The sequence below is a fragment of the Sus scrofa genome, chromosome 1 (assembly GCF_000003025.6).
Source record: "Sus scrofa isolate TJ Tabasco breed Duroc chromosome 1, Sscrofa11.1, whole genome shotgun sequence".
Taxonomy (NCBI): Eukaryota; Metazoa; Chordata; class Mammalia; order Artiodactyla; family Suidae; genus Sus; species Sus scrofa.
Genome location: NC_010443.5, coordinates 164,766,115 through 164,781,586, shown reverse-complemented (window position 1 = coordinate 164,781,586; position 15,472 = coordinate 164,766,115). Strand labels below are relative to the sequence as shown.

Sequence of the window (15,472 nt, the reverse complement as noted above, 5' to 3'; positions counted from 1 at the left end):
CCATTCAGTGGGTTAAGGATCTGGCGTTGCCGTGAGCTGTGGTGTAGGTTGCAGATGCGGCTCGGATCCCGCCTTGCTGTGGCTGTGGTGGAGGCCGGTGGCTGTAGCTCTGATTTGACTCTCAGCCTGGGAACTTCCATATGCCACAGGTGTGGCCCTAAAAAAAAAAAAAAAAAAGGGCAAAAAATAATAATAAAATAAAATATGCTAGGCCCTATTCCCCATAAGCTGTCCAGGCACCCAGCTCCCTTCTCCCTATTGCTCTGCTATCTTGATATGTCCAGGTTGGTTCCCCTCCATATTCACATTTAGGGTAGAAGGAAGGAGGAGGAGGGAGGATGTCCTTTCCCCTAGGGAACATCACTGCTGCATCCCCATCTATATCTGTATAGATACACAGATGTGCAGCTGCATCTGTATTCACATCTAAAATCACATATAATCTATATCAATAGCTCCACCAGTTACCTGGTATCCAAAGCATCAGTTTTAAAGATAGACCCTTCAACTTTCCAACGAGGGACGGGAAAAATGGCTCCCACAAAGAAGGGTGGCAAGAAGAAGAAGGGCCAGTCCACCATCAATGAGGTGGTGACCAGGGAGTACACGATCAACACTGACACGCGCATCCACGGCGTGGGTTTTAAGAAGCGTGCCCCTTGGGCACTCAAAGAAATCCGGAAATTTGCCATAAAGGAGATGGGGACTCCGATGTGTGCATCGACATCAGGCTCAACAAAGCCATCTGGGCCAAAAGAATAAGGAATGTCCCATACCGGGTCCGTGTGCGGTTATCCAGAAAATGTAATGAAGATGAAGACTCGCCAAACAAGCTCGATACATTGGTCACCTATGTACCTGTCGCCACTTTCAAGAATCTACAGACAGTTAACGTGGATGAGAACTAACTGCTGACTGTCAAATAAAAGTTGGTTATAGAGGCAAAAATAGATAAATAAACAAAAATAAAGACAGACGCCGCAGTGCCAACAAAATAAAATCCAGTGATGGATAAAGCCAGGCCCTAGTGGCAAAGCCTGGAAACAGGAAATACTACAGCAGAGTTACTTCACCTCCTATTGACATCCTACTGGTCATTTCCTTAAGAGAAATATTCCTGCATATAATACTTGATTCACCTGAACAAAATAAAATACTTTTGTTACGGCTTTTGATTAAAAAGAAATCAAATGTTTTTCAAAAAGACTACCTTATAAAAATGTGGAATGTCATGTGTATCTGTGGGTTTTATGGGTCAGCAAATAGTTGCAAAGATGAACAAGACAGGGCACTGCCCTCTGTGGTTCTCTCAACCACACCCCACTTCCTCAGAGGAGACTGGTCAAATTGCCCTTGGTCTGTGCTTTGGGGGCCCATTGGGAGAGTGATTCGGGAGACAGAGAGTCTAGAGCAGTGGCTCACAGTATGGTGCCTCCACTAGCCAGATCAGCACCACCTGGAACTCATCTGAAATGCAAGTTCTCAGGCCCTGCCCAGGCCTACAGAGTCAGAAACCTTGGGGGTGGGGTCCAGCTCTCTGTGTTTTCATAAGCCCTCGAGATGATTCTGGTGTAAACTGAAGTTTGAGAACCACTGGTCTAGGGCCCTGCACACTGGCCTGAGAGATTAAAGACCTCGGTTCTAGTCCTGATTCTGGCAGTCCCAGGCTCTGTGACCTTGGGCAAGTCAGTTTCTGAGGGTCAGGAATCTGGGCAGAGCCTAGCTGGCCCTCTGCCTCCTGGTCTCACGCAGGCTGCAGTCAAGCTGTCAGCCAGGCCTGCAGTCATCTGAGCTCAAGTGGTGATGGCTCTGCGTCCAAGCTCACTCACGTGACTGTTGGCAGGATCTGGGGTCTCGTGGGTTGCTGGACTGCAGACCTCTGTTCCTTGCTGGCCTCACTGGTCCCACTGGCTGTTGGCTGGAGCCCCGTTGCATGAGCCTCTCTGTTGGGCAGCTCACAACATGGCAGCTGGCTTCACTCAAAGAGAGCAAAAGCATGCCCCAGATGAAAGGCGTGGTCTTTTTGTAACCTAATATCAGAAGTGACATTCCATCCTTTTGCAGTATTCCGTCTGTCAGAAGTGGTCCCTGGGTCTAGCCCACACTGAAGGAGACGGGACTACACAAGGCCTTGATGCCAGGAGGCAGGGGTCATCCTTGAATCCCCACCTCACCTGCAAGCGCTTGTTCCAAGTGAACCCTAAGATGGAGGGAACTCCAAATGGAGGAGCTCCTGGGAGAGGCCAGAAAAATGTGCCTTTGGGGGCGGGGGGGTCCCAAGACAGGGTCCCCAGTGTCTGCCTACCCTGATTTTTATCTTCACTGCAGGCCTGTCTGATGGTGGGGGGTATTTGCAGCCAGCAGGAGCTGCATTCCAGGGCTGGGTACTTAACATTCCAGAGGAGCTCTCAGCTAATTATTGCCTTGCCCATCCCAGGCCTGGACCACCCAGCTCCCCTGAGCTCCCATGGCTTGGCCAGAGGACTCTGGTGGCTTTGTTCTTGGGTCATATTAAGAGGCCCAGAGATGGGCCAGACTTAACTGGGGTCACACAGCCATGAATCGGTAAGAACAGCGGGGCTGGAGCCCCAGGCCCTTTTACCCACCGTTTGCAGGTCAGGGGCACATGCAGCAGGAGTCTTGCAGCTGAGCCTCCTGGGGGTGAGGTGGACTAAAGCAGACCTCAGACAAATGACTGCTCTGCACCGCCATTTCCCCACCTGTGAAGATGTGAATTTCCGGAGTTCCCGTCGTGGCGCAGTGGTTAACGAATCCGACTAGGAACCATGAGGTTGCGGGTTCGATCCCTGCCCTTGCTCAGTGGGTTAAAGATCCGGCGTTGCCGTGAGCTGTGGTGTAGGTCGCAGACACGGCTCGGATCCCGCGTTGCTGTGGCTCTGGCGTAGGCCGGTGGCTACAGCTCCGATTCAACCCCTAGCCTGGGAACCTCCATATGCCGCGGGAGCGGCCCAAGAAATAGCAACAACAACAACAACAACAAAGACAAAAAGATTAAAAAAAAAAAAAAAAGAAAAAAAAAAAAGAAAAAAAGAAAATGTGAATTTCCCCAAGAACCCGTAACATGTGACAAAGACTCTCCTTGACCAAACTTCAGGACAGGCTCCTCTGAGCCCTCTTTTCAACTAGGCCTCATCCATGGGCCTTGTCTTTGGCCTGCCTAGCCCAGTTTTAGCAGGAATCCTGCTACATCGGTTTAGTGAGTGCCTCCCTGCCACCAGACACCTTGATAGCTGATCACGCTGGCCTGCCCTCAGCAAGAATCCTGTTCTCTTGGTTTATAAGAATGGTCCCTAAGCTGGATGTCTCCTCTCAGCAGTTGTCTATAAACCCCCGCTGGCTTTGCTGCATCCAGGGTTGGGCTTGATCTCGTTCCGATCTTGTTCATCTTGACACCTTCTGCAATAATCCCGAATAAAGCCTTCCTTCCTTCCTGATTTAACCATTTTAACAAATGTCAGAGTAACTTTCCTATACCTATGCATCCTATTATATGCACATTCCAGGCCCATCCCTGTGTAAAGGGGTCCCAGAAGGCATGACATTCCCACAGCTCCTTGGGTAGTAAAAGGGGAAGGCAGGCTTGGGGCGGACAGCCCTTTGTCCCCACACAGGAACCAGCTAAGGGTGTGGGCAGCAGGAGGCCTTGGGCCTGAGCAAAGCCAGCAGGGCTGGAATTCTCTAGATGCCCTTCCCTCCTTCTCCTGCTTTCATAGTTGGGTCTGCTCAGCTCTGAGGCCTTTGGAGCTGCCACTGAGGGCTTCAGGGAGCAAGACGTCAAGACAAAGGGAGAAGCCTGGGGCAGAGGCGGGAACAGAGTGGATCCCTCAAGGTTGAGCAGGACTCAGCACACGAAAATAGAGGCAGGGTATATCCAGTGAAGTGGGTGCCATGAGATGCTGCAGGGCCCAGAGGATGGGACATCACTTAGGTGAGAGGTGCCTGTGGCGCTGAGGATTCTGGAAGGCCTCTGCACCCTGTGCTGCCACAGGCTCAAGGTCAGGGTCCTCCAGTAAGAGCCACAGACAGGCAGCCCAGGCTGCTCCTCCACTCAGAGGCAATGGTCACCTGCTTCTCCCCCTCTTTCCTCAGCGCCCAACTCCTGGGTTTCCCTCAACCACCAAGAGTGGGCGCTCTACTATAAATCTAAGTGTCATGATTTGTTAAAAAGGTTCACATCTTCAAGGCACAAACTCAAACACTCTCCTCCATGTCGCCCCAGCCCCCTGCTCCCCTCTCCTGAAGCAAACTGCTAGTCCAAGTATACATTCCTTTTCTCTGACACAAATACTAAGTAGCTCACTGCTTTCACTTACTGTTCAATCTTGGATTATTCCAATCCAAGTCACTCTGCAGAGTCCTCTGTCATATGAACATACCAGCATGTATTTAACGAGTCTCCAAAATGGCAGCAGATTTGTACTGGCACCTAAACTTTGGCCAATAAACACGTGTGGATGGTTCAGACACTCGATACATCGAGTGACATGGGGGTGGCTGCAACCTGATCTGTGCTGGACATTCTACTTCATTCAACTTTGCTACCTTTGCTGTATCTCTGAACCATAGTTGCAGACAGCATGGTATTCTGCCCTAAGTGTTTTAGCAAAACTCGCTCCGGAACGAGGCTGCTTCCTCCACCCTTCCTATACTGTGATGATGCTCAGGAAATTTAACACTGTCATACTGTTATCTAACGCACTCACCATACAAAAATCTGCCCACTTGTCTCAATAATGCGCTTCATAGCTTCCTCATCCTACTCAGGATTCAATCAAGGATCACCTTTTGCATCTCCTTTCATCTGGAATAGTTCTCCAGACTTTCTTTCATGCCATTGGCATTTCGTGAACAGTCCAGGCCAGTTGCCTTGCAGCACGTCGTGCTATTTGATTTGTCTGACATTTCCTCAAGACTCGATCCAGGGTCAGTGTTTTCAGCAGGAACCTTGGGGCTGTGTGCTTCTCAAGTGGGTTTGCCATTACAAGTAGTGCTAAATTTGATCACTGGCTGGGCTCCACCAAGATCTTCCATTGCAATAACTTAGGCTCTTAATGTTCAGTTCCACTTCATTTTGCAGATGAATAGCCTGAAGCTCAAGATGCCTGCCTCCTATTCTCTCTCCCTCCCTCCTTCTCCTTCTCTCTCTCTCTCTCTCTCTCACACACACACACACACACACACACACACGCCACATAGCTGGAATGAGGGACGGCTAGGATGCGAACCCCATTCTGACTCTTAAACACTGAGCAGAGCCTCTTTGCCTGCCTGCTTGCATCTCTCACAAGCATCCTAATAAATGTATTTCTTGCCTAAATAAATAAATAAACACTGCACTGCTCTCTACCAGTAACACATAATGATGATAGAAAAAAACAGAAAATACAGAAAAGCAAAAAGAAAAGAAATCCTCTAGGATTCTATTACCTGAAAGTCACTTTTGTTAACTTTTTGGTGGATACCTTCCTAGATGTCCCCTCATGTGAATGTACACATATAAATACATATTTATTTTTACAAAAATGGGATCCTCTTGCTGTCCAAGCTGGTATTTTTGTTTAATACAATAGAGCCTGAGTGGAGAAGGCAGAAGGCCATGTGCATTCTGCTCTCCCTGTCAAGGATGCCCCAGAAGCATCAGAAACTCAACATGGAGAGTTCCCATCATGACTCAGTGGTAACCAACCATACTGGTATCCCTAAGGACACAGGTTTTATCCCTAGACTCGCTCAGTGGATTAAGGATCCAGTGTGGCTGTGGTGAAGGCCGGCAGCTGTAGCTCCAATTTGACCCCTAGCCTGGGAACCTCCATATGCCTTGGGTGTGGCCCTAAAAAGACAAACAAACAAAGAAATTCAACATGGCTTGAGGGACCTAGGGAGCGAGAGGACTCAGGGAACTAGCCTTGTCCAGCGGGTGGCTCTCAGGTCACTTGTCCCTAAGGGGCCAGCAGGTGGAGAGTCAGGAACATGGGTGCCAAACCCATAGGCCCATGCACTGGGTGGCCTGGGTATCTTCCCTCAGTTGGGTCTCCCTCCACTTACCCAAGGGCACAGCTCAACCTTCGTCATGCTTCCAGCACCTCTTGGATGTCATGAGGGCAAAACTGGGGCCAAGCTGGCGAGGTACGCAGGACCCCACAGAGGGCGAGTAGAGACATGGATTCTGGTCTCAGCTCTGCCACTGACGGCAGAGTGACCTTGGACAAGTCGCATCCTCTGCTTTCCTCTTTCATTCACTTGACAACCTGTTCTGCACTCCTGGCCAGGACAGGGCTGGCAACTGAGGATTCGAGGTGGCGTGGTAACTAAAATCCAGGGAGAAAGAGTTGAGTTGGAATCAGGAGAGGGTCCGGGTGTGGAAGCCAGAACTTTCTATAGCTCAAAGGCTGTTTTAAGAAAAAGATACCATGGAGTTCCCATCGTGGCGCAGTGGTTAACGAATCCGACTAGGAACCATGAGGTTGTGGGTTCGGTCCCTGCCCTTGCTCAGTGGGTTAACGATCCGGCGTTGCCGTGAGCTGTGGTGTAGGTTGCAGACGTGGCTCGGATCCCGCGTTGCTGTGGCTCTGGCGTAGGCTGGTGGCTACAGCTCTGATTAGACCCCTAGCCTGGGAACCTCCATATGCCGCGGGAGTGGCCCTAGAAATGGCAAAAAAGACAAAAAAAAAAAAAAAAGATACCAAATTATGAATATAGAATTGGTTCCCGAGTCTTGGAAGGGCTACCACAAGTGAGCAGCCCTCAGTTTAAATGGCATTAGCTTTGGAGTAAATTCACCTCTGGCAGAAGGGACTCCAGAGAGAGGACAGACTCACCTGGAGGCTACCTGCACCTTCGCCACTACCCTAGGATCCCACTCCCCTCCACTCTACCTGGGCCTCTAGTTGGGACAAAGTGGAATAGTAATCCTGGGCTTCACCTTGAGCCTTGTTGCTCTGGACTTAATCAAGGATGTCTTTAAAACATCTGCCCCTCTCTTTGCTATTGGGGTTTGGCAAATACTTCTGGCATGTTTAGGATTCTTCCTCACTGCTTTTATCAGGAAGGGCTGCTGATCGGCGTGCAAACTTTTCTAGGATCTACTGAGAGGACGACGTGGTTTCCCTCCACTGTCCATCAGTGTAATGAATGCTGCTGGTGGAGTTTCCAATAGCAACCATCCTTGCATCCCTGAAAATAAACTCCTATTGGGTCACAAGGTAATTTACTATAGTGCTAGATTTCTTCTGCTAATATTTTACTTAGAATTCTTTTTTTTTTTTTTTTTTTTTTTTTGTCTTTTTGTCTTTTGTTGTTGTTGCTATTTCTTGGGCCGCTCCCGCGGCATATGGAGGTTCCCAGGCTAGGGGTCAAATCGGAGCTGTAGCCACCAGCCTACGCCAGAGCCACAGCAACACGGGATCCGAGCCGTGTCTGCGACCTACACCACAGCTCACGGCAATGCCGGATCGTTAACCCACTGAGCAAGGGCAGGGACCGAACCCACAACCTCATGGTTCCTAGTCGGATTCGTTAACCACTGCGCCACGACGGGAACTCCTTACTTAGAATTCTAATATTCACATTCACAATGAAACCAGTCCTAAGTGTTCATTCTATAGGCCATTAGGCAACTATTAACAAGAATGACATTGATCTCTGTCCATTTGGAAGGATGTCCATTGTCTATTTACAGATAAATATAGATAGATATAAAACATTTAGTATGATACTATTTATCTTGAAAACTATACATTTGTAGAATTTAAATGAGCAAATTTTAAAGTTGGTTTTAAAGTTGGTTTGTTTGTCTGTTTTGTCTTTTTAGGGCCATACCCAAGGTATATGGAAGTTCCCAGGCTAGGGGTCGAATTGGAGCTGTAGCTGCTGGCCTACACCACAGCTCACAGCAATGCCGGATCCTTAACCCAAGAGTGAGGCCAGGGATCCAACCTACGTCCTCATGGATACTAGTCAGATTCGTTTCCACTGAGCCACGACAGAAACTCCTTTAAAGATTTTTAAAGAGGAGGAGGCAGTTGGCCTCCATCTCTGGAGGACCTAACTGTCTGCGCAGAGCCAGGACTGTCCCTGAGTCCTCCCTGAGCTGCCAGGTCCCCTGCTATTTCCTCTGAGACCTCAGGGCTTTCCACAGTCCAGCCAGTGCTGGGTCTTCTCTCTCTGTCTCCAAGGACAGTCCTTGGACAAACCCCAGGGTGGGTGTGTGGAGCCAAGCTTGTCCCAAATGTCAGCTTTATCCTGCATGACCCTTCACCAGGAGAACAAGCTAAGGGCTCCAGAGTCCTGAGATGGGAGAGACCATGGCAAAGTGAGTGTCAGGATAAACAGAGGAAAGAAGGTCGCAGTCACCCAGATCCTGAAAGACCTCCTGGAGGGGGGTGGTTCAGATTTGGGGTCTGGACCATCTGCCCCAGGCTGGCTGGCCCGTGACTCAGATGCAGGCCTCAAAGCTGTGGCAGGACGTGATGTCAGCATCCTCAGCTGGCCTGGTCTGGGGGCTCAGCCAGGCTCTGGCTGGGCTCCCCAAGGAGGTCACCTCCAGCCTAGTACTGAAAACTTAAAGCCCAACCAGCTTGGCTCTTTCTCAGGATGTACAAACCAATTTAATAGGACAGAGTCAGATAAGCCCAGAGAATAGCGGGCTTCGCAAGAGGCCCAACGGAACCCCCAGGCCAGTGACTTTCAAATGCAACTGCCTCCCACAGGGAGGGTAAGTGCACCAGAAGACTCCTACTTGGCCTCTAGAAGGAGCCAGCCCAGACTTATTGCTGTTAGCTGTGTGACTCTGAGCACATTGCTTAGCTTCTCTGGGCCTCAGAGTTCTCATCTGCCAAAAGGAAATAATAACCAGGCCCACCTCACAGAGTCATCGTAAGGACTTAACGAAATAATGCAGGTGAAGCAGCTGGCTCAGTGAGTGGCAGTCATTGCAAAATAGATCTCACCATGCTTTTCTTGTCTTTTTTGTAGGGCTGCACCTGTGGCATATGGAGGTTCCCAGGCTAGGGGTCTAATCTCGGATGTAGCCGCTGGCCTACACCACAGCCACTGCAATGCCAGATCCGAGCCGCATCTGCGATCTACACCACAGCTCACAGCAACGCCTGTTCCTTAACCCACTGAGCGAGACCAGGAATTTAACAACTACCTCACGGTTCCTAGTCGGATTCGTTTCCACTGCGCCACGATGGGAACTCCTGCTTTTCTTACTATCAGGTGGGATTGTTTTAGTGGGAAACACAAACTCTCTTAAACTAGCTATGGCAAGAAAAAGAAGATATTGCCTGGGGAGGGGTATGGAAGTTACTGAAAGGAGCCCAAGGTACCACCTAGAATCCCAGTCCAGGACCCAGTCAGCCTCTGGAAAGGGTGCAGTCAGGGCTGAGCGCCCAGTGGGTGCCCAGTGGGGCTCCCCGCCTTTTCTTACCTGCTGCTCTGTTGTCTCTTCATCTTCTTCACAGCCCCTGGCTCCGTCCACCCCTCCAGCCAGTAGTAGAAAGCACGGCAGTCAATAGCCCCAAAACCTCTACATGTGAAGACAGCCAGCCTTCGCTGAAGTCTTCTGGGTTCTGATTCTAAATTCTCTGCTGAAGTCACAGATTGGCTCAGCATGGGTCATGTGCTCACCACCTGGAGAAAATCAGTACAGCAAATCCCACCTGAAACCTGTGGCCAGTGAGGATGGGGAGGAGCTCCCGCCAAGGGGTAGCACTAGGCAAGGAAAACCATAGATGTCTCTTGTTTGCTCTGGGTTATACCCCCCCCCCCCGGCCCAGTCAGACCCAGGACCCCCACCCCGACCTCCAGCACAGAAGCGAGGCAGGTGGGCACTGCCCTCCTCCAGACTGGCTGATTTTATTGGTTTGTAAAACACACACACACACACGCACAAATGCCCTCCCTACCCCCTGACACACAGAGCAGAGCCTTGTGATTGAGAATCCAGATCACAAAGCCTCTGATCTGCAGTTCTGCCTTTCAGTGCAGGCGCTTTGAATACAGTGTATAAAAACACTGTGTTTGAGGAGTTCCCGTTGTGGTGCAGCGGAAACGAACCCGACTAGTATCCACGAGGACTCGGGTTTGATCCCTGACCTCGTGCTCGGTAGGGTTAAGGAGCTGGCATTGCCGTGAGCTGTGGTGTAAGTCTCAGATGCGGCTCGGATCCCATGCTGCTGTGGCTGCGGTGTAGGCCGGCAACTCCATTTCGACCCCTAGCCTGGGAACCTCCACATGCCGGGGTGGGGTGGGGTGCTAAAAAGCAAAAGAAAACAAAAAAGCAAAAACAAAACACCACTGCGTTTGAACTGGGTGGGCACACACACCCACAGTCTAAAACAGGCTGCCTGCTGCCCTCTGAGCCACCTTCCACATGGGGTGCCTGCTTGGTCCCTGTGGGCATGTGGGTGGGGAGCCTTCACCGGGTTCATCTTCACTCCAGCAGTGGGGCTTTCTAGCCACCATGTCACCTCTGCCTATCTCCAGGCTCCAGGAATACAGCCTGGTCGCAGGTGTGAGCTGCTGGCTGAGTCAGAGCCTATGAAAGGCAAGGAGGGGAGGGCAAGGGGGGCTCCCTGAGAAGCCAAGGCCCCTGCTGAGCCCTGGAGGCCAGGCAATCCTGCCTTGTTGAAAGCCCAGGGACGCGTGGGAGGCCCTGCTTTCAGACATCTCCACAGCACCTGAGCTCTTACGCAGGCCTTTCCCACCCTCATCATGCTCTTGAGAAGCATGGCCACATTAGAGACGGGAAAACTTGAGGCTTCAAGTCACCCAGCATGTCCAAGGCAGAACTGGAGTTCCACAGCAAGGCCTGTGCTGGGTGGATCTCCCACTCTGCCTCCAGACCCAGAGGGGGCTCAGAGTGGGGCCTTGCCTCCCTTTGCCCACTCCCAGGTCCCATCCTCTGTGGCTCCCATTCTTCTCCAACAGCACTGACTCCATGGCCCCCATGTGCTATGGCCATCCACCTGTGCCATGTGATCTGGGCACAGGGGTTCTCAGCCCTAGCATCTGGCCTGTCAGGCCTCAGACCCCCGGGACTAGCAGGACAGCTCTTCTCAAGGGCCCCCTAAGTGCCTTAAGAGCCACCTCCTGGCCTTGGTTTACAGCATTCCCCTGGTCTGGGGGCCCTCACAGCCTCCTGCTCTGCTGTCCAGGCCAAGGTCAGAAGTCCAAGAAGAGCCCCAGCACCCCCCCTGCGGCCTCTTCACTCACAGCTCCACCTCCTCAGGAACCACAAGCTCTTCGGTGGCATCTCGATTTCTCCCATGGACACATGGGGTAGGAGGGAACTCCAGAACCACAGAGAGCTGGAAGGGGGATGTGTCTGCTTGGCAAGAAGCTAGTCTAAAGGCGAGTCCATGGAAGCAGCCAGTCGAAGCAGTGAATGTGTCAGGGAAGGAAGAGAAAGATCCTCAAAGGCCCTGTGGGGACAGAACCAGCCATGTGCTTCTTGTACACAGGCCTTTGCATATGCTATTCCTTTCAGTGGGAACACATTTCCTACCGTCTGTCCTCTGTGTGGCAAACTTGGCCAGTTATGACTTCCAGTGCCTATTCCCCAAGTCCTCCTTAGTAATGAAGCCCCAAGTCTTAACTAGTGGGGCACATGGCCACCCACAATAAAGAATATGTTTCTTAGTCTCCCTTAAAGTTAGATTGGCCATAAGATGGAGCCTTGCAGTGGTTAATGAACTCCACTAGTATCCATGAGGACACAGGTTCAATCCCGGGCCTTGCTCAGTGGGTTAAGGATCTGGCGTTGCCGTGAGCTGTGGTGTAGGTCGCAGATGTGGCTCAAATCCAGTGTTGCTGTGCCTGTGGTGTAGGCCAGCAGCTATAGCTCCAATTCAACCCCTAGCCTGGGAACCTCCAAATGCTTCTGGTGCGGCCCTAAAAATACAACAACAACAACAACAAAGGAGGAGCCTTGACAATGACTTCTAAGTGCAATGTATAACTTCCAGGAGTGTCCTTAAAGAAACACAGTTGCCGGAGCTCCAACAGCCAGCTGGCACCAGGAGGACCGTGTGGGCCAGAGGCCAAGCACATGGAACAAGATAGAGGGAACCTGGGTGTCAGTCACCACAGAGCACCCTGTGAGCCCTGGACTTCCCACCACCTGATTTCTAGTCGAGTCAGAATAAGCTTCTGTCTTATTTAAGTCACTGTTGTTCTATGTTTTCATTAGGACCTAACTGATAAAGTCAGCAAACTCCTTATCCATCTTTCGAACCCAGCTCACTTGTCGCCTCCCCCAGGAAGACTTCCTAATTCCCAGGTAGAATAAAATCCCCCCAGACTTGACCATGCTCCTATTTTCATTTTTATGCCTTTACGTTACAACTTACCTGTTTAAGTGTGAGCTGTACTTCTCAAAAACACTGAAATATCTAGCTTGGAATCCCTGGACACTAGTAATCATAAAAGTAGTGAAACAATAATGTTTCCTGAGGACTTATACTGAGTCAGGCACTATTTTAAGAGTTTGTTTGTATTATTTAATTTACTCCTCATAGGAACTTAAAGAGCTGGGCTCAGTTTACAGATGAGAAGGCACAGAGAAGCTAAGTAAGTTGCCTAAGGTCACACAGCTAGAAATTGACAGAGCTGGGATTGAAATCCCAGGAGTCTGACAACAGAGTCCAAGTTCTTAGCTTATCATTCTTGTCATAGGAGCTCCATTAACTTGTCATCAGAAGAACTTCAAATGGGATATGGGGGAAACCACATAAATCCCCTCACTTTCCTTCAAAAGAGTAAAACAGGAGGAGAGCCCTCACCATCTGCCCGGGAACCATGGAAACCAGGACTCAGGGCTCTGAAAGGGGTTATAAGTCCTAGGAATCCATAGAAACCCATGCATATCTGTATCTGCCATGGATTGCCACAATAATGCTGTGTAACAAACAACCCGGAATTTCATTGGCAAACCTTCACTATGCTCATGAGTTGGTTCATTCATTTGGCTCCCCTAGCTGGGGTCAACCGCTGACTTACAATGGCCTTGACTGGGATTATGAGGTGACTTGTCCCAGCCATATGTGTAGCTGGCATGTTCTTGTGACCATGGCAGAAGAGAAAGAGAAAAAGAGGAAACTTGCAAGTATTTTGCCAACCCTCTGCCTGTACCAAGTGGCTAGCATCCTATCAGCCAAAGCAAGTCACAGAGCTGAGCCCATCACCATGGACTGGGTCAAACATTCGATCCTGGGTTGGAGGGCTTTGCAGAGTTACTGGATGAAAGATGTGGATACAGGGAGGGGCGAAGAATTGAATACAATTGATCTACAATGTCCATGTTCCTTACTAGACCATGGATTCATTCTTCGAGGGATAATTTCTCTTCACTGGGCTGAAAATTCTGTCCTAGGATGGTTAGAGTTTGGTAGGAGGAGAAGGACCAGAGAACTCAGCCATTCCTATCTATCTGTAACTTTGAGAAAAACATTTGACCTCTGCTCAGAGTCTCAGTCTCCTCATTTGTGGAAAAAGGAAGAGGGATGCCTGCCCTCCCAGGGAACAGAATTCAGGGGGACAATTGAGACCTGGGCTCTGCCCAGTTTTTTCTTCTGCAAAATGGAGGTAATGATGGCTCCCATCTGGTAAGGACGCGGCGAGGATCAGCGAGAATCCAGTGAGTCAACATCAAGGGCTTAGGGATCTGTCAGGCTTGTAGCAAGTACTGGCCTTCAGGAAGAGTTGGCCCTTATTATGCACTTGAAATATCCCTTCCTTCCTGGCTCCTGTTAAGTGTTGTAACTTTGTGCTGATGTGTGCGGCTATTTGTTGAAGGTCTTTGTCCCCCGTGTGGAGTGGGAGATCCCTGAGGGCGGGCACCATTCTCAGCGCTGTATCCGCCGTGCAGGGCACAGAGAGAGGCTCCAAGAAGTGTTTATGGAATGAGCAGCTGCATGAAGGGAGGGATGGATGAGGACAAGGATCGGGGAGGGCGCGGTCTGGCAGGGGTAGAAAAGCCTTCATTATCCAGTCAGGGTAGCCTAGTTCAAGGTCCATTACCAAATCCAATCTCTTTCCTTCCACAAATCTTAGATTTACTGAGAATCTGCCCCACATACTCCCAGATCCCATGCCAGCGGTGTACCCTCCTAGGAGAAGTTGGTCCCTGAGGGCAGCCACCTGCTCTGTATTCCCATTCCTTAGTGCCCTGAAACATGAGGTCTCTCCTGCATGGTGGGAAGGATCACAGAACAAAACCCGCTGACCATGCTCCCTACCGGACCCAACATCTCGCTGAGGAGCTGATGTGGCTGCTGGGCTCACTTCACAGAGGAAACTGAGGTTGCTAATTGACCTAGCAAGTCAGTTCTGCACTGCACAGAAAGAGCCAAGTGACCAGCCCAGAGCACCCCAGGGGAGTAGACACTGGGCAGAGCCAAAACCTGGGGATCCAGTGTCCTGCATGGGCCTCAAACCCTGGAGAAGAAGAACCTGAGGCTGCAAGGGCCGGCAGAGGCAGTCTCAGCCCTGGTTCACGCCAGCCAAGCATCAGCAGCATTCAAAGTGCCGCCCCAGAGGGTCACTCCAGCCGGGAGGTGATATACTCACAACTGCTGGCCAACTGGCCACCCCTACTAGGACCACTGTCACCCCTAGGGGGTCTCACAGTTATTTTTTGCTGACCACAGTGCTGATGGGCAGTTCCGATGGTCCCGGATTATTTGAAATGAAAAATGAAGACTTAATCAACGCCATGTGGGAGCAACGCTAACCTGCCTCTATGAGCCTCTGCTAGGACCCTTCATGTACATCTTACAGGACCCTTGAGGCGAGGCTCAATATTTCCAACGGGCAAATGGGAAGCTGAGGCTGGAGATATTAAATTATTGGCCCAAAGTTACCCAACTAGGCAGTGGGAGAAGCTGGGTTATCCTAGCGGGCAGTGACTTTGGAATCATCTCCCACTCATTCATACAAACTTTGTTGCTTGGTCTGCCCTAGGGGGAGGGGGAGGGAGGTCATTCCCTTTCATCAGTGGAATTTTTCTTCAACTATTTGTCTGGCAAACATAAAGCTTTCAAAATATTCGATCACACCAGGAAGGAAGAGGTAGCAGGGTTCCTTGGTGGACATACAGCTCGTGTGCAGGGCTCAAGTCCCCAACAGGACCATGGCCCTTGCTCCATCCTCTGGTAACAGGAAGCCCAGTGCCTCCAGGGGAACATGTCCATCCTGGCCGAACACTTTCGACTTGCCCTTCCTGGGGCTTGCAGACACCGTCCTAGGCATTCTCCAGAGCCAGCCGCCTCCAATGCGTCTCCTTTTCTGGGGCCAGTCGCCTCTCTTCTCCCAGGGAGATCATATGTGCTCACGTAATGGGGCTGTGGTTTCCACCCGGGCTCTGAAGCCAAACTTCATGGAGTTTCAAATATCCCCAAGGCCCGGGAGGAGGAAGGCCGCCGAGCAGGGAAAGGGCTGCATCTGGTCT

General features: G+C 50.7%; 1 long non-coding RNA gene and 1 pseudogene across 1 annotated transcript in view; one reads left to right on the top strand and one right to left on the bottom strand.

The window, feature by feature from the left end:
- LOC102161686 overlaps positions 1-15,472 on the bottom strand; it is a 58,454-nt gene that overhangs the window by 28,813 nt on the left and 14,169 nt on the right. Inside the window, exons 2-3 of the long non-coding RNA XR_301149.3 lie at positions 9,452-9,654; positions 6,067-6,329 (exon numbers count right to left, since the gene is read on the bottom strand). This is a non-coding gene — a long non-coding RNA (uncharacterized LOC102161686). The remainder of the gene's footprint in view (positions 1-6,066; positions 6,330-9,451; positions 9,655-15,472) is intronic.
- Positions 196-949, top strand: LOC100516844 (annotated as a pseudogene).